General features: G+C 43.2%; 30 non-coding genes across 30 annotated transcripts; all 30 read right to left on the reverse strand.

Annotated features, from left to right (window-relative positions):
* Positions 1-554: 554 nt before the first annotated feature.
* Positions 555-627, reverse strand: trnav-uac (transfer RNA valine (anticodon UAC)). The gene has a single exon. It is a non-coding gene; the product is annotated as a tRNA-Val (tRNA).
* A 971-nt stretch (positions 628-1,598) lies between these two features.
* On the reverse strand, positions 1,599-1,671 carry trnav-cac (transfer RNA valine (anticodon CAC)). The gene has a single exon. It is a non-coding gene; the product is annotated as a tRNA-Val (tRNA).
* A 126-nt stretch (positions 1,672-1,797) lies between these two features.
* Positions 1,798-1,870, reverse strand: trnav-aac (transfer RNA valine (anticodon AAC)). The gene has a single exon. It is a non-coding gene; the product is annotated as a tRNA-Val (tRNA).
* Positions 1,871-2,653: 783 nt separating this feature from the next.
* Positions 2,654-2,726, reverse strand: trnav-uac (transfer RNA valine (anticodon UAC)). Its single transcript has one exon. It is a non-coding gene; the product is annotated as a tRNA-Val (tRNA).
* Positions 2,727-2,852: 126 nt separating this feature from the next.
* On the reverse strand, positions 2,853-2,925 carry trnav-aac (transfer RNA valine (anticodon AAC)). Its single transcript has one exon. It is a non-coding gene; the product is annotated as a tRNA-Val (tRNA).
* A 783-nt stretch (positions 2,926-3,708) lies between these two features.
* trnav-cac (transfer RNA valine (anticodon CAC)) lies at positions 3,709-3,781 on the reverse strand. The gene has a single exon. It is a non-coding gene; the product is annotated as a tRNA-Val (tRNA).
* Positions 3,782-3,907: 126 nt separating this feature from the next.
* Positions 3,908-3,980, reverse strand: trnav-aac (transfer RNA valine (anticodon AAC)). Its single transcript has one exon. It is a non-coding gene; the product is annotated as a tRNA-Val (tRNA).
* Positions 3,981-4,763: 783 nt separating this feature from the next.
* Positions 4,764-4,836, reverse strand: trnav-uac (transfer RNA valine (anticodon UAC)). Its single transcript has one exon. It is a non-coding gene; the product is annotated as a tRNA-Val (tRNA).
* Positions 4,837-4,962: 126 nt separating this feature from the next.
* Positions 4,963-5,035, reverse strand: trnav-aac (transfer RNA valine (anticodon AAC)). The gene has a single exon. It is a non-coding gene; the product is annotated as a tRNA-Val (tRNA).
* Positions 5,036-5,818: 783 nt separating this feature from the next.
* On the reverse strand, positions 5,819-5,891 carry trnav-uac (transfer RNA valine (anticodon UAC)). The gene has a single exon. It is a non-coding gene; the product is annotated as a tRNA-Val (tRNA).
* A 126-nt stretch (positions 5,892-6,017) lies between these two features.
* On the reverse strand, positions 6,018-6,090 carry trnav-aac (transfer RNA valine (anticodon AAC)). Its single transcript has one exon. It is a non-coding gene; the product is annotated as a tRNA-Val (tRNA).
* A 783-nt stretch (positions 6,091-6,873) lies between these two features.
* Positions 6,874-6,946, reverse strand: trnav-cac (transfer RNA valine (anticodon CAC)). The gene has a single exon. It is a non-coding gene; the product is annotated as a tRNA-Val (tRNA).
* A 126-nt stretch (positions 6,947-7,072) lies between these two features.
* Positions 7,073-7,145, reverse strand: trnav-aac (transfer RNA valine (anticodon AAC)). Its single transcript has one exon. It is a non-coding gene; the product is annotated as a tRNA-Val (tRNA).
* Positions 7,146-7,928: 783 nt separating this feature from the next.
* trnav-uac (transfer RNA valine (anticodon UAC)) lies at positions 7,929-8,001 on the reverse strand. Its single transcript has one exon. It is a non-coding gene; the product is annotated as a tRNA-Val (tRNA).
* Positions 8,002-8,127: 126 nt separating this feature from the next.
* Positions 8,128-8,200, reverse strand: trnav-aac (transfer RNA valine (anticodon AAC)). Its single transcript has one exon. It is a non-coding gene; the product is annotated as a tRNA-Val (tRNA).
* A 783-nt stretch (positions 8,201-8,983) lies between these two features.
* On the reverse strand, positions 8,984-9,056 carry trnav-uac (transfer RNA valine (anticodon UAC)). Its single transcript has one exon. It is a non-coding gene; the product is annotated as a tRNA-Val (tRNA).
* A 126-nt stretch (positions 9,057-9,182) lies between these two features.
* trnav-aac (transfer RNA valine (anticodon AAC)) lies at positions 9,183-9,255 on the reverse strand. The gene has a single exon. It is a non-coding gene; the product is annotated as a tRNA-Val (tRNA).
* A 783-nt stretch (positions 9,256-10,038) lies between these two features.
* trnav-cac (transfer RNA valine (anticodon CAC)) lies at positions 10,039-10,111 on the reverse strand. Its single transcript has one exon. It is a non-coding gene; the product is annotated as a tRNA-Val (tRNA).
* A 982-nt stretch (positions 10,112-11,093) lies between these two features.
* trnav-uac (transfer RNA valine (anticodon UAC)) lies at positions 11,094-11,166 on the reverse strand. Its single transcript has one exon. It is a non-coding gene; the product is annotated as a tRNA-Val (tRNA).
* Positions 11,167-11,292: 126 nt separating this feature from the next.
* Positions 11,293-11,365, reverse strand: trnav-aac (transfer RNA valine (anticodon AAC)). Its single transcript has one exon. It is a non-coding gene; the product is annotated as a tRNA-Val (tRNA).
* A 783-nt stretch (positions 11,366-12,148) lies between these two features.
* On the reverse strand, positions 12,149-12,221 carry trnav-uac (transfer RNA valine (anticodon UAC)). Its single transcript has one exon. It is a non-coding gene; the product is annotated as a tRNA-Val (tRNA).
* Positions 12,222-12,347: 126 nt separating this feature from the next.
* On the reverse strand, positions 12,348-12,420 carry trnav-aac (transfer RNA valine (anticodon AAC)). Its single transcript has one exon. It is a non-coding gene; the product is annotated as a tRNA-Val (tRNA).
* Positions 12,421-13,203: 783 nt separating this feature from the next.
* Positions 13,204-13,276, reverse strand: trnav-cac (transfer RNA valine (anticodon CAC)). The gene has a single exon. It is a non-coding gene; the product is annotated as a tRNA-Val (tRNA).
* A 126-nt stretch (positions 13,277-13,402) lies between these two features.
* trnav-aac (transfer RNA valine (anticodon AAC)) lies at positions 13,403-13,475 on the reverse strand. Its single transcript has one exon. It is a non-coding gene; the product is annotated as a tRNA-Val (tRNA).
* Positions 13,476-14,258: 783 nt separating this feature from the next.
* trnav-uac (transfer RNA valine (anticodon UAC)) lies at positions 14,259-14,331 on the reverse strand. The gene has a single exon. It is a non-coding gene; the product is annotated as a tRNA-Val (tRNA).
* A 126-nt stretch (positions 14,332-14,457) lies between these two features.
* Positions 14,458-14,530, reverse strand: trnav-aac (transfer RNA valine (anticodon AAC)). Its single transcript has one exon. It is a non-coding gene; the product is annotated as a tRNA-Val (tRNA).
* Positions 14,531-15,313: 783 nt separating this feature from the next.
* On the reverse strand, positions 15,314-15,386 carry trnav-cac (transfer RNA valine (anticodon CAC)). The gene has a single exon. It is a non-coding gene; the product is annotated as a tRNA-Val (tRNA).
* A 126-nt stretch (positions 15,387-15,512) lies between these two features.
* trnav-aac (transfer RNA valine (anticodon AAC)) lies at positions 15,513-15,585 on the reverse strand. Its single transcript has one exon. It is a non-coding gene; the product is annotated as a tRNA-Val (tRNA).
* Positions 15,586-16,368: 783 nt separating this feature from the next.
* On the reverse strand, positions 16,369-16,441 carry trnav-uac (transfer RNA valine (anticodon UAC)). Its single transcript has one exon. It is a non-coding gene; the product is annotated as a tRNA-Val (tRNA).
* A 126-nt stretch (positions 16,442-16,567) lies between these two features.
* Positions 16,568-16,640, reverse strand: trnav-aac (transfer RNA valine (anticodon AAC)). The gene has a single exon. It is a non-coding gene; the product is annotated as a tRNA-Val (tRNA).
* Positions 16,641-24,768: the final 8,128 nt, after the last annotated feature.

Genomic DNA, 24,768 nt, shown 5'->3' on the forward strand with positions numbered 1-24,768 from the left:
GCGAACTAAGGAAAAGATAATTAAACACCTCACCTGACTTTGCAAACATTTCATGTTTTCCCACAAAAGAGAAACACTGTCTCTGCTCGGTAAATCCACTTGGCAGAAGGCAATTGTATTGTTTACGAAGAAAGCAGTAGATCCCCACTTAAACAATTTTGGAAAAAGCCAACAGCTGTTTCAGCACAGTTTTAAACTGGGGACCTTTTGTGTGTGAGGTGAACGTGATAACCATTACACTACAGAAACTTGTGCAGAGAAGACAGCCAGCAATCTCGTGGTGATCGCTTGTTGAAAAACCTATAAAGGAAAAGATTACTCAATCTCTCGTCTGACGATGCAAACAATTAATGTTTTACGTCCAAGGCAAAAAGCTGTTTCCGCTCAGTTTGGAACCGAGGACCTTTCGCGTGTAAAGCGAATGTGATGACCACTACAGAAACCTGACGGGGAGCCTCTCTTCTTTTAACACTACTTGGCAGAAGAGGCCTTTGTAGTGTTGACTAAGAATGCAGCAGAGCCTGGTTTAAGTAATTTTGGAAAAAGCCAGTAGCTGTTTCCACCCAGTTTCGAACTGGGGACCTTTCGCGTGTAAGGCGAACGTGATAACCACTACACTATGGAAACTTGCAAAAAGTACACAGCCAGCAATCTCCTGGTGATCGCTTGCTGTAAAACGAATAAAGGAAAAGATAACTAAATCCCTCCCCTGACTTTGCAAACAGTTCATGTTTACCCACAAAAGAGAAGCTCGGTTTCGAACCGAGGACCTTTCGCGTGTTAGGCGAACGTGATGACCACTACACTACAGAAACTTGATTAGGATCCACCGTTCTTTTAACTCGGCTTGGCAGAAGGCCTTTGTAGTGTTGACGAAGAAAGCAACAGATCCCTACTTAAGCAATTTTGGAAAAAGCCACCAGCTGTTGCCACCCAGTTTCGAACTGGGGACCTTTCGCATGAGGCGAACGTGACAACCACTACACTATGGAATCCCGTGCAGAGATGACTGCCAGCAATCTCCTGGTGATCGCTTGTAGAAGAGCGAACTAAGGAAAAGATAATTAAACACCTCACCTGACTTTGCAAACATTTCATGTTTTCCCACAAAAGAGAAACACTGTCTCTGCTCGGTAAATCCACTTGGCAGAAGGCAATTGTATTGTTTACGAAGAAAGCAGTAGATCCCCACTTAAACAATTTTGGAAAAAGCCAACAGCTGTTTCAAAACAGTTTCAAACTGGGGACCTTTTGTGTGTGAGGTGAACGTGATAACCATTACACTACAGAAACTTGTGCAGAGAAGACAGCCAGCAATCTCGTGGTGATCGCTTGCTGAAAAACCTATAAAGGAAAAGATTACTAAATCTCTCGTCTGACGATGCAAACAATTAATGTTTTACGTCCAAGGCAAAAAGCTGCTTCCGCTCAGTTTGGAACCGAGGACCTTTCGCGTGTAAAGCGAATGTGATGACCACTACAGAAACCTGACGGGGAGCCTCTCTTCTTTTAACACTACTTGGCAGAAGAGGCCTTTGTAGTGTTGACTAAGAATGCAGCAGAGCCTGGTTTAAGTAATTTTGGAAAAAGCCAGTAGCTGTTTCCACCCAGTTTCGAACTGGGGACCTTTCGCGTGTGAGGCGAACGTGATAACCACTACACTATGGAAACTTGCAAAAAGTACACAGCCGGCAATCTCCTGGTGATCGCTTGCTGTAAAACGAATAAAGAAAAAGATAACTAAATCCCTCCCCTGACTTTGCAAACAGTTCATGTTTACCCACAAAAGAGAAACACTGTTTCTGCTCGGTTTCGAACCGAGGACCTTTCGCGTGTTAGGCGAACGTGATGACCACTACACTACAGAAACTTGATTAGGATCCACCGTTCTTTTAACTCGGCTTGGCAGAAGGCCTTTGTAGTGTTGACGAAGAAAGCAACAGATCCCTACTTAAGCAATTTTGGAAAAAGCCACCAGCTGTTGCCACCCAGTTTCGAACTGGGGACCTTTCGCATGAGGCGAACGTGACAACCAGTACACTATGGAATCCCGTGCAGAGATGACTGCCAGCAATCTCCTGGTGATCGCTTGTAGAAGAGCGAACTAAGGAAAAGATAATTAAACACCTCACCTGACTTTGCAAACATTTCATGTTTTCCCACAAAAGAGAAACACTGTCTCTGCTCGGTAAATCCACTTGGCAGAAGGCAATTGTATTGTTTACGAAGAAAGCAGTAGATCCCCACTTAAACAATTTTGGAAAAAGCCAACAGCTGTTTCAGCACAGTTTTAAACTGGGGACCTTTCGTATGTGAGGTGAATGTGATAACCATTACACTACAGAAACTTGTGCAGAGAAGACAGCCAGCAATCTCGTGGTGATCGCTTGTTGAAAAACCTATAAAGGAAAAGATTACTAAATCACTCGTCTGACGATGCAAACAATTAATGTTTTACGTCCAAGGCAAAAAGCTGTTTCCGCTCAGTTTGAAACAGAGGACCTTTCGCGTGTAAAGCGAACGTGAGGACCACTACAGAAACCTGACGGGGAGCCTCTCTTCTTTTAACACTACTTGGCAGAAGAGGCCTTTGTAGTGTTGACTAAGAATACAGCAGAGCCTGGCTTAAGCAAATTTGGAAAAAGCCAGTAGCTGTTTCCACCCAGTTTCGAACTGGGGACCTTTCGCGTGTAAGGCGAACGCGATAACCACTACACTATGGAAACTTGCAAAAAGTGCACAGCCAGCAATCTCCTGGTGATCGCTTGCTGTAAAACGAATAAAGGAAAAGATAACTAAATCCCTCCCCTGACTTTGCAAACAGTTCATGTTTACCCACGAAAGAGAAACACTGTTTCTGCTCGGTTTCGAACCGAGGACCTTTCGCGTGTTAGGCGAACGTGATGACCACTACACTACAGAAACTTGATTACGATCCACCGTTCTTTTAACTCGGCTTGGCAGAAGGCCTTTGTAGTGTTGACGAAGAAAGCAACAGATCCCTACTTAAGCAATTTTGGAAAAAGCCACCAGCTGTTACCACCAAGTTTCGAACTGGGGACCTTTCGCATGCGGCAAACGTGACAACCACTACACTATGGAATCCTTCGCAGAAAGGACTGCCAGCAATCTCCTGGTGATCGCTTGTGGAAGAGCGAACTAAGGAAAAGATAATTAAACACCTCACCTGACTTTGCAAACATTTCATGTTTTCCCACAAAAGAGAAACACTGTCTCTGCTCGGTAAATCCACTTGGCAGAAGGCAATTGTATTGTTTACGAAGAAAGCAGTAGATCCCCACTTAAACAATTTTGGAAAAAGCCAACAGCTGTTTCAAAACAGTTTCAAACTGGGGACCTTTTGTGTGTGAGGTGAACGTGATAACCATTACACTACAGAAACTTGTGCAGAGAAGACAGCCAGCAATCTCGTGGTGATCGCTTGCTGAAAAACCTATAAAGGAAAAGATTACTAAATCTCTCGTCTGACGATGCAAACAATTAATGTTTTACGTCCAAGGCAAAAAGCTGTTTCCGCTCAGTTTGGAACCGAGGACCTTTCGCGTGTAAAGCGAATGTGATGACCACTACAGAAACCTGACGGGGAGCCTCTCTTCTTTTAACACTACTTGGCAGAAGAGGCCTTTGTAGTGTTGACTAAGAATGCAGCAGAGCCTGGTTTAAGTAATTTTGGAAAAAGCCAATAGCTGTTTCCACCCAGTTTCGAACTGGGGACCTTTCGCGTGTGAGGCGAACGTGATAACCACTACACTATGGAAACTTGCAAAAAGTACACAGCCAGCAATCTCCTGGTGATCGCTTGCTGTAAAACGAATAAAGGAAAAGATAACTAAATCCCTCCCCTGACTTTGCAAACAGTTCATGTTTACCCACAAAAGAGAAACACTGTTTCTGCTCGGTTTCGAACCGAGGACCTTTCGCGTGTTAGGCGAACGTGATGACCACTACACTACAGAAACTTGATTAGGATCCACCGTTCTTTTAACTCGGCTTGGCAGAAGGCCTTTGTAGTGTTGACGAAGAAAGCAACAGATCCCTACTTAAGCAATTTTGGAAAAAGCCACCAGCTGTTGCCACCCAGTTTCGAACTGGGGACCTTTCGCATGAGGCGAACGTGACAACCACTACACTATGGAATCCCGTGCAGAGATGACTGCCAGCAATCTCCTGGTGATCGCTTGTAGAAGAGCGAACTAAGGAAAAGATAATTAAACACCTCACCTGACTTTGCAAACATTTCATGTTTTCCCACAAAAGAGAAACACTGTCTCTGCTCGGTAAATCCACTTGGCAGAAGGCAATTGTATTGTTTACGAAGAAAGCAGTAGATCCCCACTTAAACAATTTTGGAAAAAGCCAACAGCTGTTTCAGCACAGTTTTAAACTGGGGACCTTTCGTATGTGAGGTGAATGTGATAACCATTACACTACAGAAACTTGTGCAGAGAAGACAGCCAGCAATCTCGTGGTGATCGCTTGTTGAAAAACCTATAAAGGAAAAGATTACTAAATCACTCGTCTGACGATGCAAACAATTAATGTTTTACGTCCAAGGCAAAAAGCTGTTTCCGCTCAGTTTGAAACAGAGGACCTTTCGCGTGTAAAGCGAACGTGAGGACCACTACAGAAACCTGACGGGGAGCCTCTCTTCTTTTAACACTACTTGGCAGAAGAGGCCTTTGTAGTGTTGACTAAGAATGCAGCAGAGCCTGGCTTAAGCAAATTTGGAAAAAGCCAGTAGCTGTTTCCACCCAGTTTCGAACTGGGGACCTTTCGCGTGTAAGGCGAACGCGATAACCACTACACTATGGAAACTTGCAAAAAGTACACAGCCAGCAATCTCCTGGTGATCGCTTGCTGTAAAACGAATAAAGGAAAAGATAACTAAATCCCTCCCCTGACTTTGCAAACAGTTCATGTTTACCCACGAAAGAGAAACACTGTTTCTGCTCGGTTTCGAACCGAGGACCTTTCGCGTGTTAGGCGAACGTGATGACCACTACACTACAGAAACTTGATTACGATCCACCGTTCTTTTAACTCGGCTTGGCAGAAGGCCTTTGTAGTGTTGACGAAGAAAGCAACAGATCCCTACTTAAGCAATTTTGGAAAAAGCCACCAGCTGTTACCACCAAGTTTCGAACTGGGGACCTTTCGCATGCGGCAAACGTGACAACCACTACACTATGGAATCCTTCGCAGAAAGGACTGCCAGCAATCTCCTGGTGATCGCTTGTGGAAGAGCGAACTAAGGAAAAGATAATTAAACACCTCACCTGACTTTGCAAACATTTCATGTTTTCCCACAAAAGAGAAACTCTGTTTCTGCTCGGTAAATCCACTTGGCAGAAGGCATTTGTAGTGTTTACGAAGAAAGCAGTAGATCCCTACTTAAACAATTTTGGAAAAAGCCAACAGCTGTTTCAAAACACTTTCAAACTGGGGACCTTTTGTGTGTGAGGTGAACGTGATAACCATTACACTACAGAAACTTATGCAGAGAAGACAGCCAGCAATCTCGTGGTGATCGCTTGTTGAAAAACCTATAAAGGAAAAGATTACTAAATCTCTCGTCTGACGATGCAAACAATTAATGTTTTACGTCCAAGGCAAAAAGCTGTTTCCGCTCAGTTTGGAACCGAGGACCTTTCGCGTGTAAAGCGAATGTGATGACCACTACAGAAACCTGACGGGGAGCCTCTCTTCTTTTAACACTACTTGGCAGAAGAGGCCTTTGTAGTGTTGACTAAGAATGCAGCAGAGCCTGGTTTAAGTAATTTTGGAAAAAGCCAGTAGCTGTTTCCACCCAGTTTCGAACTGGGGACCTTTCGCGTGTAAGGCGAACGTGATAACCACTACACTATGGAAACTTGCAAAAAGTACACAGCCAGCAATCTCCTGGTGATCGCTTGCTGTAAAACGAATAAAGGAAAAGATAACTAAATCCCTCCCCTGACTTTGCAAACAGTTCATGTTTACCCACAAAAGAGAAGCTCTGTTTCTGCTCGGTTTCGAACCGAGGACCTTTCGCGTGTTAGGCGAACGTGATGACCACTACACTACAGAAACTTGATTAGGATCCACCGTTCTTTTAACTCGGCTTGGCAGAAGGCCTTTGTAGTGTTGACGAAGAAAGCAACAGATCCCTACTTAAGCAATTTTGGAAAAAGCCACCAGCTGTTGCCACCCAGTTTCGAACTGGGGACCTTTCGCATGAGGCGAACGTGACAACCACTACACTATTGAATCCCGTGCAGAGATGACTGCCAGCAATCTCCTGGTGATCGCTTGTAGAAGAGCGAACTAAGGAAAAGATAATTAAACACCTCACCTGACTTTGCAAACATTTCATGTTTTCCCACAAAAGAGAAACACTGTCTCTGCTCGGTAAATCCACTTGGCAGAAGGCAATTGTATTGTTTACGAAGAAAGCAGTAGATCCCCACTTAAACAATTTTGGAAAAAGCCAACAGCTGTTTCAAAACAGTTTCAAACTGGGGACCTTTTGTGTGTGAGGTGAACGTGATAACCATTACACTACAGAAACTTGTGCAGAGAAGACAGCCAGCAATCTCGTGGTGATCGCTTGCTGAAAAACCTATAAAGGAAAAGATTACTAAATCTCTCGTCTGACGATGCAAACAATTAATGTTTTACGTCCAAGGCAAAAAGCTGTTTCCGCTCAGTTTGGAACCGAGGACCTTTCGCGTGTAAAGCGAATGTGATGACCACTACAGAAACCTGACGGGGAGCCTCTCTTCTTTTAACACTACTTGGCAGAAGAGGCCTTTGTAGTGTTGACTAAGAATGCAGCAGAGCCTGGTTTAAGTAATTTTGGAAAAAGCCAGTAGCTGTTTCCACCCAGTTTCGAACTGGGGACCTTTCGCGTGTGAGGCGAACGTGATAACCACTACACTATGGAAACTTGCAAAAAGTACACAGCCGGCAATCTCCTGGTGATCGCTTGCTGTAAAACGAATAAAGGAAAAGATAACTAAATCCCTCCCCTGACTTTGCAAACAGTTCATGTTTACCCACAAAAGAGAAACACTGTTTCTGCTCGGTTTCGAACCGAGGACCTTTCGCGTGTTAGGCGAACGTGATGACCACTACACTACAGAAACTTGATTAGGATCCACCGTTCTTTTAACTCGGCTTGGCAGAAGGCCTTTGTAGTGTTGACGAAGAAAGCAACAGATCCCTACTTAAGCAATTTTGGAAAAAGCCACCAGCTGTTGCCACCCAGTTTCGAACTGGGGACCTTTCGCATGAGGCGAACGTGACAACCAGTACACTATGGAATCCCGTGCAGAGATGACTGCCAGCAATCTCCTGGTGATCGCTTGTAGAAGAGCGAACTAAGGAAAAGATAATTAAACACCTCACCTGACTTTGCAAACATTTCATGTTTTCCCACAAAAGAGAAACACTGTCTCTGCTCGGTAAATCCACTTGGCAGAAGGCAATTGTATTGTTTACGAAGAAAGCAGTAGATCCCCACTTAAACAATTTTGGAAAAAGCCAACAGCTGTTTCAGCACAGTTTTAAACTGGGGACCTTTCGTATGTGAGGTGAATGTGATAACCATTACACTACAGAAACTTGTGCAGAGAAGACAGCCAGCAATCTCGTGGTGATCGCTTGTTGAAAAACCTATAAAGGAAAAGATTACTAAATCACTCGTCTGACGATGCAAACAATTAATGTTTTACGTCCAAGGCAAAAAGCTGTTTCCGCTCAGTTTGAAACAGAGGACCTTTCGCGTGTAAAGCGAACGTGAGGACCACTACAGAAACCTGACGGGGAGCCTCTCTTCTTTTAACACTACTTGGCAGAAGAGGCCTTTGTAGTGTTGACTAAGAATACAGCAGAGCCTGGCTTAAGCAAATTTGGAAAAAGCCAGTAGCTGTTTCCACCCAGTTTCGAACTGGGGACCTTTCGCGTGTAAGGCGAACGCGATAACCACTACACTATGGAAACTTGCAAAAAGTGCACAGCCAGCAATCTCCTGGTGATCGCTTGCTGTAAAACGAATAAAGGAAAAGATAACTAAATCCCTCCCCTGACTTTGCAAACAGTTCATGTTTACCCACGAAAGAGAAACACTGTTTCTGCTCGGTTTCGAACCGAGGACCTTTCGCGTGTTAGGCGAACGTGATGACCACTACACTACAGAAACTTGATTACGATCCACCGTTCTTTTAACTCGGCTTGGCAGAAGGCCTTTGTAGTGTTGACGAAGAAAGCAACAGATCCCTACTTAAGCAATTTTGGAAAAAGCCACCAGCTGTTACCACCAAGTTTCGAACTGGGGACCTTTCGCATGCGGCAAACGTGACAACCACTACACTATGGAATCCTTCGCAGAAAGGACTGCCAGCAATCTCCTGGTGATCGCTTGTGGAAGAGCGAACTAAGGAAAAGATAATTAAACACCTCACCTGACTTTGCAAACATTTCATGTTTTCCCACAAAAGAGAAACTCTGTTTCTGCTCGGTAAATCCACTTGGCAGAAGGCAATTGTATTGTTTACGAAGAAAGCAGTAGATCCCCACTTAAACAATTTTGGAAAAAGCCAACAGCTGTTTCAGCACAGTTTTAAACTGGGGACCTTTCGTATGTGAGGTGAATGTGATAACCATTACACTACAGAAACTTGTGCAGAGAAGACAGCCAGCAATCTCGTGGTGATCGCTTGTTGAAAAACCTATAAAGGAAAAGATTACTAAATCACTCGTCTGACGATGCAAACAATTAATGTTTTACGTCCAAGGCAAAAAGCTGTTTCCGCTCAGTTTGAAACAGAGGACCTTTCGCGTGTAAAGCGAACGTGAGGACCACTACAGAAACCTGACGGGGAGCCTCTCTTCTTTTAACACTACTTGGCAGAAGAGGCCTTTGTAGTGTTGACTAAGAATACAGCAGAGCCTGGCTTAAGCAAATTTGGAAAAAGCCAGTAGCTGTTTCCACCCAGTTTCGAACTGGGGACCTTTCGCGTGTAAGGCGAACGCGATAACCACTACACTATGGAAACTTGCAAAAAGTGCACAGCCAGCAATCTCCTGGTGATCGCTTGCTGTAAAACGAATAAAGGAAAAGATAACTAAATCCCTCCCCTGACTTTGCAAACAGTTCATGTTTACCCACGAAAGAGAAACACTGTTTCTGCTCGGTTTCGAACCGAGGACCTTTCGCGTGTTAGGCGAACGTGATGACCACTACACTACAGAAACTTGATTACGATCCACCGTTCTTTTAACTCGGCTTGGCAGAAGGCCTTTGTAGTGTTGACGAAGAAAGCAACAGATCCCTACTTAAGCAATTTTGGAAAAAGCCACCAGCTGTTACCACCAAGTTTCGAACTGGGGACCTTTCGCATGCGGCAAACGTGACAACCACTACACTATGGAATCCTTCGCAGAAAGGACTGCCAGCAATCTCCTGGTGATCGCTTGTGGAAGAGCGAACTAAGGAAAAGATAATTAAACACCTCACCTGACTTTGCAAACATTTCATGTTTTCCCACAAAAGAGAAACACTGTCTCTGCTCGGTAAATCCACTTGGCAGAAGGCAATTGTATTGTTTACGAAGAAAGCAGTAGATCCCCACTTAAACAATTTTGGAAAAAGCCAACAGCTGTTTCAAAACAGTTTCAAACTGGGGACCTTTTGTGTGTGAGGTGAACGTGATAACCATTACACTACAGAAACTTGTGCAGAGAAGACAGCCAGCAATCTCGTGGTGATCGCTTGCTGAAAAACCTATAAAGGAAAAGATTACTAAATCTCTCGTCTGACGATGCAAACAATTAATGTTTTACGTCCAAGGCAAAAAGCTGTTTCCGCTCAGTTTGGAACCGAGGACCTTTCGCGTGTAAAGCGAATGTGATGACCACTACAGAAACCTGACGGGGAGCCTCTCTTCTTTTAACACTACTTGGCAGAAGAGGCCTTTGTAGTGTTGACTAAGAATGCAGCAGAGCCTGGTTTAAGTAATTTTGGAAAAAGCCAGTAGCTGTTTCCACCCAGTTTCGAACTGGGGACCTTTCGCGTGTGAGGCGAACGTGATAACCACTACACTATGGAAACTTGCAAAAAGTACACAGCCAGCAATCTCCTGGTGATCGCTTGCTGTAAAACGAATAAAGGAAAAGATAACTAAATCCCTCCCCTGACTTTGCAAACAGTTCATGTTTACCCACAAAAGAGAAACACTGTTTCTGCTCGGTTTCGAACCGAGGACCTTTCGCGTGTTAGGCGAACGTGATGACCACTACACTACAGAATCTTGATTAGGATCCACCGTTCTTTTAACTCGGCTTGGCAGAAGGCCTTTGTAGTGTTGACGAAGAAAGCAACAGATCCCTACTTAAGCAATTTTGGAAAAAGCCACCAGCTGTTGCCACCCAGTTTCGAACTGGGGACCTTTCGCATGAGGCGAACGTGACAACCACTACACTATGGAATCCCGTGCAGAGATGACTGCCAGCAATCTCCTGGTGATCGCTTGTAGAAGAGCGAACTAAGGAAAAGATAATTAAACACCTCACCTGACTTTGCAAACATTTCATGTTTTCCCACAAAAGAGAAACACTGTCTCTGCTCGGTAAATCCACTTGGCAGAAGGCAATTGTATTGTTTACGAAGAAAGCAGTAGATCCCCACTTAAACAATTTTGGAAAAAGCCAACAGCTGTTTCAGCACAGTTTTAAACTGGGGACCTTTCGTATGTGAGGTGAATGTGATAACCATTACACTACAGAAACTTGTGCAGAGAAGACAGCCAGCAATCTCGTGGTGATCGCTTGTTGAAAAACCTATAAAGGAAAAGATTACTAAATCACTCGTCTGACGATGCAAACAATTAATGTTTTACGTCCAAGGCAAAAAGCTGTTTCCGCTCAGTTTGAAACAGAGGACCTTTCGCGTGTAAAGCGAACGTGAGGACCACTACAGAAACCTGACGGGGAGCCTCTCTTCTTTTAACACTACTTGGCAGAAGAGGCCTTTGTAGTGTTGACTAAGAATGCAGCAGAGCCTGGCTTAAGCAAATTTGGAAAAAGCCAGTAGCTGTTTCCACCCAGTTTCGAACTGGGGACCTTTCGCGTGTAAGGCGAACGCGATAACCACTACACTATGGAAACTTGCAAAAAGTACACAGCCAGCAATCTCCTGGTGATCGCTTGCTGTAAAACGAATAAAGGAAAAGATAACTAAATCCCTCCCCTGACTTTGCAAACAGTTCATGTTTACCCACGAAAGAGAAACACTGTTTCTGCTCGGTTTCGAACCGAGGACCTTTCGCGTGTTAGGCGAACGTGATGACCACTACACTACAGAAACTTGATTACGATCCACCGTTCTTTTAACTCGGCTTGGCAGAAGGCCTTTGTAGTGTTGACGAAGAAAGCAACAGATCCCTACTTAAGCAATTTTGGAAAAAGCCACCAGCTGTTACCACCAAGTTTCGAACTGGGGACCTTTCGCATGCGGCAAACGTGACAACCACTACACTATGGAATCCTTCGCAGAAAGGACTGCCAGCAATCTCCTGGTGATCGCTTGTGGAAGAGCGAACTAAGGAAAAGATAATTAAACACCTCACCTGACTTTGCAAACATTTCATGTTTTCCCACAAAAGAGAAACTCTGTTTCTGCTCGGTAAATCCACTTGGCAGAAGGCATTTGTAGTGTTTACGAAGAAAGCAGTAGATCCCTACTTAAACAATTTTGGAAAAAGCCAACAGCTGTTTCAAAACACTTTCAAACTGGGGACCTTTTGTGTGTGAGGTGAACGTGATAACCATTACACTACAGAAACTTATGCAGAGAAGACAGCCAGCAATCTCGTGGTGATCGCTTGTTGAAAAACCTATAAAGGAAAAGATTACTAAATCTCTCGTCTGACGATGCAAACAATTAATGTTTTACGTCCAAGGCAAAAAGCTGTTTCCGCTCAGTTTGGAACCGAGGACCTTTCGCGTGTAAAGCGAATGTGATGACCACTACAGAAACCTGACGGGGAGCCTCTCTTCTTTTAACACTACTTGGCAGAAGAGGCCTTTGTAGTGTTGACTAAGAATGCAGCAGAGCCTGGTTTAAGTAATTTTGGAAAAAGCCAGTAGCTGTTTCCACCCAGTTTCGAACTGGGGACCTTTCGCGTGTAAGGCGAACGTGATAACCACTACACTATGGAAACTTGCAAAAAGTACACAGCCAGCAATCTCCTGGTGATCGCTTGCTGTAAAACGAATAAAGGAAAAGATAACTAAATCCCTCCCCTGACTTTGCAAACAGTTCATGTTTACCCACAAAAGAGAAGCTCTGTTTCTGCTCGGTTTCGAACCGAGGACCTTTCGCGTGTTAGGCGAACGTGATGACCACTACACTACAGAAACTTGATTAGGATCCACCGTTCTTTTAACTCGGCTTGGCAGAAGGCCTTTGTAGTGTTGACGAAGAAAGCAACAGATCCCTACTTAAGCAATTTTGGAAAAAGCCACCAGCTGTTGCCACCCAGTTTCGAACTGGGGACCTTTCGCATGAGGCGAACGTGACAACCACTACACTATGGAATCCCGTGCAGAGATGACTGCCAGCAATCTCCTGGTGATCGCTTGTAGAAGAGCGAACTAAGGAAAAGATAATTAAACACCTCACCTGACTTTGCAAACATTTCATGTTTTCCCACAAAAGAGAAACACTGTCTCTGCTCGGTAAATCCACTTGGCAGAAGGCAATTGTATTGTTTACGAAGAAAGCAGTAGATCCCCACTTAAACAATTTTGGAAAAAGCCAACAGCTGTTTCAAAACAGTTTCAAACTGGGGACCTTTTGTGTGTGAGGTGAACGTGATAACCATTACACTACAGAAACTTGTGCAGAGAAGACAGCCAGCAATCTCGTGGTGATCGCTTGCTGAAAAACCTATAAAGGAAAAGATTACTAAATCTCTCGTCTGACGATGCAAACAATTAATGTTTTACGTCCAAGGCAAAAAGCTGCTTCCGCTCAGTTTGGAACCGAGGACCTTTCGCGTGTAAAGCGAATGTGATGACCACTACAGAAACCTGACGGGGAGCCTCTCTTCTTTTAACACTACTTGGCAGAAGAGGCCTTTGTAGTGTTGACTAAGAATGCAGCAGAGCCTGGTTTAAGTAATTTTGGAAAAAGCCAGTAGCTGTTTCCACCCAGTTTCGAACTGGGGACCTTTCGCGTGTGAGGCGAACGTGATAACCACTACACTATGGAAACTTGCAAAAAGTACACAGCCGGCAATCTCCTGGTGATCGCTTGCTGTAAAACGAATAAAGGAAAAGATAACTAAATCCCTCCCCTGACTTTGCAAACAGTTCATGTTTACCCACAAAAGAGAAACACTGTTTCTGCTCGGTTTCGAACCGAGGACCTTTCGCGTGTTAGGCGAACGTGATGACCACTACACTACAGAAACTTGATTAGGATCCACCGTTCTTTTAACTCGGCTTGGCAGAAGGCCTTTGTAGTGTTGACGAAGAAAGCAACAGATCCCTACTTAAGCAATTTTGGAAAAAGCCACCAGCTGTTGCCACCCAGTTTCGAACTGGGGACCTTTCGCATGAGGCGAACGTGACAACCAGTACACTATGGAATCCCGTGCAGAGATGACTGCCAGCAATCTCCTGGTGATCGCTTGTAGAAGAGCGAACTAAGGAAAAGATAATTAAACACCTCACCTGACTTTGCAAACATTTCATGTTTTCCCACAAAAGAGAAACACTGTCTCTGCTCGGTAAATCCACTTGGCAGAAGGCAATTGTATTGTTTACGAAGAAAGCAGTAGATCCCCACTTAAACAATTTTGGAAAAAGCCAACAGCTGTTTCAGCACAGTTTTAAACTGGGGACCTTTCGTATGTGAGGTGAATGTGATAACCATTACACTACAGAAACTTGTGCAGAGAAGACAGCCAGCAATCTCGTGGTGATCGCTTGTTGAAAAACCTATAAAGGAAAAGATTACTAAATCACTCGTCTGACGATGCAAACAATTAATGTTTTACGTCCAAGGCAAAAAGCTGTTTCCGCTCAGTTTGAAACAGAGGACCTTTCGCGTGTAAAGCGAACGTGAGGACCACTACAGAAACCTGACGGGGAGCCTCTCTTCTTTTAACACTACTTGGCAGAAGAGGCCTTTGTAGTGTTGACTAAGAATACAGCAGAGCCTGGCTTAAGCAAATTTGGAAAAAGCCAGTAGCTGTTTCCACCCAGTTTCGAACTGGGGACTTTTCGCGTGTAAGGCGAACGCGATAACCACTACACTATGGAAACTTGCAAAAAGTGCACAGCCAGCAATCTCCTGGTGATCGCTTGCTGTAAAACGAATAAAGGAAAAGATAACTAAATCCCTCCCCTGACTTTGCAAACAGTTCATGTTTACCCACGAAAGAGAAACACTGTTTCTGCTCGGTTTCGAACCGAGGACCTTTCGCGTGTTAGGCGAACGTGATGACCACTACACTACAGAAACTTGATTACGATCCACCGTTCTTTTAACTCGGCTTGGCAGAAGGCCTTTGTAGTGTTGACGAAGAAAGCAACAGATCCCTACTTAAGCAATTTTGGAAAAAGCCACCAGCTGTTACCACCAAGTTTCGAACTGGGGACCTTTCGCATGCGGCAAACGTGACAACCACTACACTATGGAATCCTTCGCAGAAAGGACTGCCAGCAATCTCCTGGTGATCGCTTGTGGAAGAGCGAACTAAGGAAAAGATAATTAAACACCTCACCTGACTTTGCAAACATTTCATGTTTTCCCACAAAAGAGAAACACTGTCTCTGCTCGGTAAATCCACTTGGCAGAAGGCAATTGTATTGTTTACGAAGAAAGCAGTAGATCCCCACTTAAACAATTTTGGAAAAAGCCAACAGCTGTTTCAAAACAGTTTCAAACTGGGGACCTTTTGTGTGTGAGGTGAACGTGATAACCATTACACTACAGAAACTTGTGCAGAGAAGACAGCCAGCAATCTCGTGGTGATCGCTTGCTGAAAAACCTATAAAGGAAAAGATTACTAAATCTCTCGTCTGACGATGCAAACAATTAATGTTTTACGTCCAAGGCAAAAAGCTGTTTCCGCTCAGTTTGGAACCGAGGACCTTTCGCGTGTAAAGCGAATGTGATGACCACTACAGAAACCTGACGGGGAGCCTCTCTTCTTTTAACACTACTTGGCAGAAGAGGCCTTTGTAGTGTTGACTAAGAATGCAGCAGAGCCTGGTTTAAGTAATTTTGGAAAAAGCCAGTAGCTGTTTCCACCCAGTTTCGAACTGGGGACCTTTCGCGTGTGAGGCGAACGTGATAACCACTACACTATGGAAACTTGCAAAAAGTACACAGCCAGCAATCTCCTGGTGATCGCTTGCTGTAAAACGAATAAAGGAAAAGATAACTAAATCCCTCCCCTGACTTTGCAAACAGTTCATGTTTACCCACAAAAGAGAAACACTGTTTCTGCTCGGTTTCGAACCGAGGACCTTTCGCGTGTTAGGCGAACGTGATGACCACTACACTACAGAAACTTGATTAGGATCCACCGTTCTTTTAACTCGGCTTGGCAGAAGGCCTTTGTAGTGTTGACGAAGAAAGCAACAGATCCCTACTTAAGCAATTTTGGAAAAAGCCACCAGCTGTTGCCACCCAGTTTCGAACTGGGGACCTTTCGCATGAGGCGAACGTGACAACCACTACACTATGGAATCCCGTGCAGAGATGACTGCCAGCAATCTCCTGGTGATCGCTTGTAGAAGAGCGAACTAAGGAAAAGATAATTAAACACCTCACCTGACTTTGCAAACATTTCATGTTTTCCCACAAAAGAGAAACACTGTCTCTGCTCGGTAAATCCACTTGGCAGAAGGCAATTGTATTGTTTACGAAGAAAGCAGTAGATCCCCACTTAAACAATTTTGGAAAAAGCCAACAGCTGTTTCAGCACAGTTTTAAACTGGGGACCTTTCGTATGTGAGGTGAATGTGATAACCATTACACTACAGAAACTTGTGCAGAGAAGACAGCCAGCAATCTCGTGGTGATCGCTTGTTGAAAAACCTATAAAGGAAAAGATTACTAAATCACTCGTCTGACGATGCAAACAATTAATGTTTTACGTCCAAGGCAAAAAGCTGTTTCCGCTCAGTTTGAAACAGAGGACCTTTCGCGTGTAAAGCGAACGTGAGGACCACTACAGAAACCTGACGGGGAGCCTCTCTTCTTTTAACACTACTTGGCAGAAGAGGCCTTTGTAGTGTTGACTAAGAATGCAGCAGAGCCTGGCTTAAGCAAATTTGGAAAAAGCCAGTAGCTGTTTCCACCCAGTTTCGAACTGGGGACCTTTCGCGTGTAAGGCGAACGCGATAACCACTACACTATGGAAACTTGCAAAAAGTACACAGCCAGCAATCTCCTGGTGATCGCTTGCTGTAAAACGAATAAAGGAAAAGATAACTAAATCCCTCCCCTGACTTTGCAAACAGTTCATGTTTACCCACGAAAGAGAAACACTGTTTCTGCTCGGTTTCGAACCGAGGACCTTTCGCGTGTTAGGCGAACGTGATGACCACTACACTACAGAAACTTGATTACGATCCACCGTTCTTTTAACTCGGCTTGGCAGAAGGCCTTTGTAGTGTTGACGAAGAAAGTGTAAGATTGTAATAGGGATTAATTACATAATAATTTATAATTTAGCTCAAAGGGAAATCGAATATGATTCAATAGGGAATTTCTACAGAATCGCTGTTTTACGGCTGGTCAAGAGTCGACCTGCGATTCATTCACAAACCGTAACAGAAACTCTGCGATGGGTATTACTATCCAGGATATAGTGAAAACACTATATATTAGCACAGTAGCAAAATCTGCAGTTTAAGGCAGTAACTTGTAAGCACAAAACACAAGATACTTATCTTTTCTAATAAAAATATGATTTTAATGGATAAACCTAACACATACAAACTAAACTAACATAAACACACGCATTCACACAGGTTGCAGAAAGAGAAAGTGAGGAATGAGTTTAAAGGAATGAAAATATGAAGTCCCAAGTTATAGCAATGTGCATTTGCTTAGACCTGAACAACCATCAATCACTTAATTAACCCTCGTATTGAGTCTCTCAAAGAGGTTATTAAACTTTATATCAAAATGCACCAGTTCAGTACGATTCTGGAGGTTACTTGCGTGTTGCCTTTGGGAATTCCTTTAGTTGCGTCGCTTCAGAAAGGGGGCTTTCCCGAGGTTGCTGATTGGTTGGTTCTGTGGTCCTTTGTGTGCTTGGGCGTTGGCTGGATATGAGAGTTGCGCGTGCGCTGATAAAGTTCGGGTCAACGAAGACGTTTAAGTCGGTCGCGGCTTGCACAAACTTAACTAGACACGAAACTCTCAACGGAAAGAAATAAAAAGTGTTAAAGTAAAAGACAGCAGTGGAATAGTCTCCTCATGTTTCCTTTAGAGGAGCGTCTGGCACACAGGCCAGGCAGCGTCAAGACGCGGCGTGAGGGACGTAAGAGAGCTTATAGTAAAGAGATAAGAGCAGAGATTTGAGGGTGTCCTTGAGTTTTAAACTCAGCCTTTGGACACCTCCCAAAATGATGTCTTGACCAATTAGAACATTGGCTGAACTCCGGTGGGCTGCTGGTTTCACCTTCCAAACCACAAATCACAATGTTATCTTATTAGTCCCGTGATCCCAAATTCCCGCTCTTTGCAGAGATAAATTTGGACATGATTTCTATAACAAGACTATAATACATTTCGCAAAGAATTGAATTACAGGAACATTTTGAGAATGCGATTTCCAACTCAGACATATCAAACATCAATATAAACCATTAAACTATTCAAGAGTTATCAAAAGGGACATACACAATGAGTGATTAAAACATAATAGGCAAATGTATGGGTTACATATATGAATAGGAAATTATGCAGAGAAATGATGAGTTGCTCATGAGTCCTTTAAGCATAATTTTGGGTGCATATGTATATATGCATATAGGCAGTTTTCTGTGCCCTTCTGTGAGGGTCTGTTCTCTAAGCTGGGAGGTCAAAAGTTTAGGGAAGGAATTTCCGTTGTGTCCTGTGTGTGGGGGAAAACCAACCATATCGCTAATGACTTTAATCATGTGATGTTCAAAATGTGCATCTCTTTGACCATTAATCTTGGTTACTTGCTCCAAATTTGACAATCTCCTTATCCGAAGGATTTGATTATGAAGAAGTGTCTTTGTGTTAATTTTGCAAGTTCTTGGTTAGTTAGGTCGGCTTCAGGCTGGGTTCTGGCGCCAGGCTATGAAACGTCAGATTTATGAGGGGGGGGCCTCTTGTAGAATGCGTGGAGTGTAAGCTGTGGAAGTGTTTTACTTCTAATCGACTCTCTTAAATTGTCTGATTCGCGCTGAAATCCTACATATCCCCTTTTCGATCGGTGATGTGTTGTTGGCAGAAGACATCGACGAGCGCTGAAGAAACAAAGGCAGAAGAAGCAGGCAGAAACACAGCAAACAACAAGACAACACTTCCAGGACAGTTACTGTACCGGTGCATGGCATTACGTTATTCGGGTACATGTAGTACCTGGAAAATGGTCGGATTCACATAGAAATTGTTGTTCAAATTTGTTCTCGTATAATGATGCTTTGATCAGATTTTGTGATTAAATTTTTGTTTATTTAAGGTTTTAAATTTAGAGACGTTCTGGTGACATCTGTGGTAAAATGATTTGACCTATCTTGCATGGAGCTCTCTGGCTCCCATTCAGTTTAGAATGGTTTGCGGATATTAGGTGTGGCAAGTCAATCTTAATATCAGACCTTTGACCCTTGTAGGGTGGCTAGGGGTTTCACCTGCTAAAGCAAGAGGGGAAGGAAAGCAATAGGCAAGAGGAAAAAAAAAAACAAAACAAAGAAAATTAGCTGCGGGTTTTCCTAGTCAGGGTTGCGAGTACTATTGAGCTAGGATGGCAGGTGCAGCTGATGTGTCATGTACCTTAACATAGTGTCAGGTGTTCTACCTGGGGTGAGGATAGTTGCATGTTCCTTCCTGGTGGATGTAAAACTATGTTAAGCTGAGATTTGAATATTCTACTCGTGGAAAGAATAAGTTTGTCAAATGTGTTATCAGTAGGTGTGGTTACCTTCTGGGTTGTGAATGTTAATTGTGTAGTGTATGTATGGTCAGATCTGTTTCAGTCTGTTTTGGCTCCCCCTTTTCTTGTAGGTCGGTGAAGATGCTCTCTGCATCCTTGGCTTGGATGAGGGTGTGTTCAGATGGGGGTCAGTCCAGCAAGGCAGGAAGTTCTTTAGCAGACAGTCGGAGGTAGTTTGGCATGGCTGTGTGAAGCTGGGGTGCAAAACTTTGTCTCCTATGTTGCATTTCACTTGTGATGCCTTCTGGTTGTGGCAGACTTTCTGACCTTCTGTGCTTTAGTGGTTGCTGTTGCACAGACATGAATGTGGTTCATGGAGTTGAAGTTCATTTGACAGTTTCTTTGGAAGTGATGGGTGACTGAGGTGATGTTCTTTGGTACCTCAGAGTTTTCATCAGCGGTTGGCCGTGAGAGACTTGTTTGTTCTGGGTGGTTGTTGAACAGGTGCTTGTCATCTCTGATGCGGTGGTGTACCAGGTGATCGTCGGCCTTCCGTTCTGTCGCTGGTCACAGCGAGCATGACTTCTGTTTCTAGTCATTCTTGTCTAGCTGGTTTTCAAGGAACTCTTTCAGTTGTTTCATGACTTGTTCTTCTTCTGAGGGTGAACAGTCTTGTTCTTGTGTAGACTTAGCACTGTGGATGTCTAAGTGGTGCTGATGTGGGTTCTGTCTTTGCTTACCCACTCTAGTTGTTGTTGGACAAGCCGGTCGTTTGGCTTTGCACGTCCAGTTAGGTTTCCAGCTGATCCTTTCTTTTGGGTTTCTTGAGAAGTGTGGCTGGTCCCATGGCTTTTCCCAGCGGTTGGGCTGATAGCTGTTGTGGACATGGGGCTCACGTTCTCTTTGCTCTTGATGGAAGACTCGGGTGTTGTGATGCCACTGGATGTCGTCCAGTGCAAGGCTTGAGTCTTCGGTTACAGAGTTCAAGAGTGTGGAGGTTTTGTCACCTTTCTTTGAGGTCAACTTTTGCTTGGTGTAGGCCTTCTGTGTTAGATCGCGCAACTGTTGGATGGTCATGGAGCGCGGACAGGCCATGACACCGAGATGACGACTGACTCCAGGGTGCAGATTTTTCAGGAAAAGGCTTTTGAAGCTCACCTCTTCTTCAAGTTCAGGTTTGTTGTGTGCACCGAGGTAGGCTTTTCGGAGCCGGTTATAGTAGGCTCGTGGCGTCTCTTGTCGACCTTGTTTGGTCTCCAAGGCAGTTAACAGTCCATATTCAGACTCAGGGTCTGTAAACTCTTTGATCAGGACCTCACAAAGTAGCTGGTAGTTTGACTTTGTGTGACTGAGTTGTCGATCTATGAAGTTTCGTACCTCGACACTTGACGTTGCTCTTAGGAGGTACAACCTGTCTCTGTCAGTCACATGAGGTCTCATTTCTAAATGAAAATTAATATCTTGCAGGTGGGCCTGGATGTCGTGGCCCTCTTTGGAGTTCGGGTCAAACTGGCTGATGCTTTTAGACAGCTTGTTGAGGTCTTTGATGGTCAACCCATGTGCAGTTCCAGGGTCTGCTTGGATGGGGTCTCTGCTTTCGGTGACAGGAAAGAGCTGTGTGGCGAAGGCCAGTGAGGTTTCGGGTGGTGGCCCTTCGCTTCTTTCATTGGATGCCAGTTCTTGGATGTGAGACTTAGCTCTGCTCAGCAGTGGTGAGGCTGAGAGATGCTTCGCTCTTCTTGGCTCTTGTTTCAGCTCACAAGCATCTTTGAGTTCTTTTCTGACCATGTAGAGCTCATCGTTGACATCATGTAGATATTGGGTCAGATTGTCTATGTCAGTGCTGTACCTTTCAAGGTGGTTTTCTAAGGCACTGATTTCAGCATTCTTGTCGCTGATGTCGTTCTTGGCTTTATCTAGTAGCTGTTCGGCATACTGGAGTCTATTTACCAGGTCTCTCTGGGCAGCCTTTGCTTGTTGCTGGTCAAGTTGAGCTGTTGCCAGGGCTGCTTGAAGCTTTTTAACTTGTTCCGTTGTTTCCTGCTCCCTCTCGTTGGGTGCTTTGAGTTGATCTTGAACTTTCACTTCCAGCTTGTCTATGCGGCGTTGAGCACGTGACAGCTCCTCTTGAAGATGGGTGATGTGCTTGTCGCTCAGTTTCAGCTGTGTTGTGAAGGCATCGCTTAGGGAGCTAGTGATTTTGACTAGCTCCTCGTGGTTGTTGTTCTGGCTTGAATCTTGTGTCAGGAACCTTCTCATTAAGAATAATAACAGTTCAAAGGTCTTGGGGGTGAGGCTGTCCGTCATGCCTCTCAGCCAAGTGTTCACATCTTCCCCATGGGCAAGGGGGTCTGCAGTCTGTGGCATGTTGGCACGCTGAGGAGAAGGGAGACTGACACAGATCTGTGTGAAGTAGAAGCCTATGTGTGGTGGGACAACTAAGTGTTGTGTCAGTGATTGTGAACCCCTAACGAAGTGTGGTGATGATAGTGTTGGTCTCAGGGTGTCTAGGTAGACTAGTGATGTGAAGACTTCGTCACTCTAATGAGGAAGAGGAAAAAAAGAGAAAAAGATGAAAACAAGTCAGTGAAATAAAACAATTCCCTTTTCCAATGGGAGGAATTTTACTTGGATTTGTAAAAAGGTAAACAATATTATTATATCTCTGTTCGAGACGTGAGAATATAATAATAATGCCGGTATCTCTTTTCTTAGTCTGACAGGATTGACACCGAACACCTTACAGTTGGACCGCTTACCAAGGAGGCTTCGAAAGCGACTGGTGTTCAACACTTAACTCTAAAAATTGATCTCAGTATGGGATGAGATGCAAAAATTTGGAATGCGTTTTCAAATTCAGGGAGGTTAGGAAGAACGAAGGAGGGTTTGATTACAATCAAATTCATAAGGATGATTACTGTTCTTTGACAAGATTTTGCATTTCATTCACTTAGAATCGATTGATGGTTCTTACAGGTCCCTGCAAATGTGAGGAGTAAAGAAAGAAGAAAGCAGGAGAGACTTGGGTAGAAGGGAAGGGAAGGAGACTCAGTAAATTGAGTGGATCGGGTCCACTCACAGGCTGCGTGGCTGTTATACCCGACTACGAGTAGCGTGTTGTTTATAGTTGCTGCACAACTAATGAAACACCGATAAAATTTGAGTGAAAGAGAGTTGTCTTTCTAATTTATTTGAACTCGTAGCGAGGGATAACAATGTCTCCTATTAAAGCTCAGGTGTGTCGTTCCCAAGCTAGGATAAGGAGGTAAAGGAGAAAGGTAAAGTAGAATGAAATTAAAAGTAATAAATGGCAGAAATGATCAAAATGAAATTAAGTGCAGGAGGAAAAACACAAAATAACTAAACAAATAAAATAAAATAAAAATGGAGGTTAATTGTATAACCAAGAAAGAAAGGAAGCAATAGGGGTAAAAACGCAATTAAAGAAATGAGTAAGTGTGATTCTGAATAGAATCTGTTGATAGGGGTAACAAATCAATTAGGTAAAATAAGTTACCCTTAACTTTCAAAGTTCAAGGCTTATTAGTACCTAAAATGATTGACCTAAAAGAGAGAATACTAGAAATAATGATCATATGAAATGACCAGATGAGGAAATTAAAATGAGTCCAAATAAATTTAATGTTTGAATTAAATTTGAATTTGTCACAATTAATAATTGTGAAGTAATATTCCCCTTTCTAGTAAAATGCATATAAAGTGGTAAAGTTAGAAAATTGAGAAATAGGACAGAAAAATAGACCAACAGGTGTATTAGTTCAGAGGTTTAAAGGGTTAAATCACTTTAGCTTTGCCCACACACACTTTATTCAACCACTGGATGTTAATGCTAACTGCTAACCTTTGAGGCTAATCTTTAGCATAGACTTCAATGTAAAAGCAACAGTTTCGTTAGCTTAGCAATAGCAACACAGTAGAGTTTGTTTATAGTATGACGTCAATGTGCTGCGCGCGCAGTTCAGAGTTGCTCCGGAAGTAGGTTAAGACTTCCGAGTCACCATCGTAGCTACGGCAACCAAAACAAACTATAGTGAGCTAAGCACATGAAGCATTACATTGCAAGTTCAGTTAAGCATGTTACATGAAATGGCAGCGCATTTCAACACTGTACACATAACAAGACCACTTCTAGTTGGTTTTGCGATGTGGCGCTTTAAACTCTTAGTTCGTTCAGAGTTGGATTTAAACTTTATTTAAGTGGCAGCTTGGCGCTGCAAATGAGGAAACAAAATAATAAATGATCTCGGCGGATCATAAATCTCCGTGCCAGTTTCTCTAAGCACGTAGACACAACAGCTTTTATTCGCTGTTGTTTAGAGTTAAACTTTACTTGATCAAGATTTAAAACACTCCCGTTTAAATCGCACTGTTTCACTTAGTGAACAGACACAAACAGGCAAGCATTATTTCTAATGTTTAACCAGGGGAGTCAAATTACATAGTTGCTTTGACAATGGAACACGCATTGACAATTAAACTATGAATAATAAGGCCTTTAAAAATAGATTGAGGGACACGCTCAAACTATCCTTTATTCGTCGATTTATTTTCCCTTTTAATTACTGCAGTTTAGTTCCGTTCAGCTAACGGTGACTGAGATATAGCAATTGAATGGCACTGGAACACGCAATGACATTAATTCAACTATAAATAAGGCATTACAGAAAATGAGGGACACGCTCAATTTCGACCTTATTGTACGATCTCAGACGTTAACTTTAAACTAACTTACTACAGTTTAAAAAGTAGAGAGACGTTCTCGAGTTACCGTCCTCTGCATTCACTCTAGGTTTCATTCATTCAAGCGGGCGCGCGCTGCTTACGTCACACACACACACGCACATACACACTCAAAAAAATAATTCGGTCTAAAAATAAACTTTATGTAATTCAATTAAATGCTAATTTTCCATGTATTTGGATTACATAGTTTTAATATAAACATATTAATAAACTTAATGTGATTCATATGCATCAGTGATACGTGAATGAAACAGGTAAGGTTTATGTAATTATTCCCAGTGTTAAACAAGCACTGCTCAGTGTTCATGTGTTTCCACACTACAGAGTGTTCAAGTAGCATTGACACAGTGTTGGAGTTAATGAGATCATTATGTGATGATTGATCATTAATGATCAACACCTGCTGAATCATCAATGGAAAGAGAAACACAAGAACTACAGCTGACTTTAACCACAGCCTTAGAGGAAATCAACTCAAATAAAACAATACATTAAACCTCTCAAGATCTGATTCAACAACTCCACAAACAGATTGACCAGCTTCACTCATTACTAACCAGATTGACTTCTGTCAGACTTCTAGAGAAGCTCTTATTGAGAACTAACAAACGTGTAGATGTTTTCTTTCATGTGAAATCACCATCAATGAGACCAGGGTTTCCTTTGGTTGGGATCTTGACCCGTCACATGCTAGATTTAATGTTGTGCTGATAGCTTTTGTTGTACTTAAATCAAACATGTTGAGCTTGGCCAACAAAGTATAAAAAAAAAAGTAGTGTTAGTGTGTCAATTTCTTTTGAAGTTGATTTGTTGCATAGATGGATGTTGTGTTACTTTAACATTAGGCCTACTT

This window comes from Garra rufa, chromosome 1, assembly GCF_049309525.1.
Source record: "Garra rufa chromosome 1, GarRuf1.0, whole genome shotgun sequence".
In the NCBI taxonomy this organism is placed as follows: domain Eukaryota; kingdom Metazoa; phylum Chordata; class Actinopteri; order Cypriniformes; family Cyprinidae; genus Garra; species Garra rufa.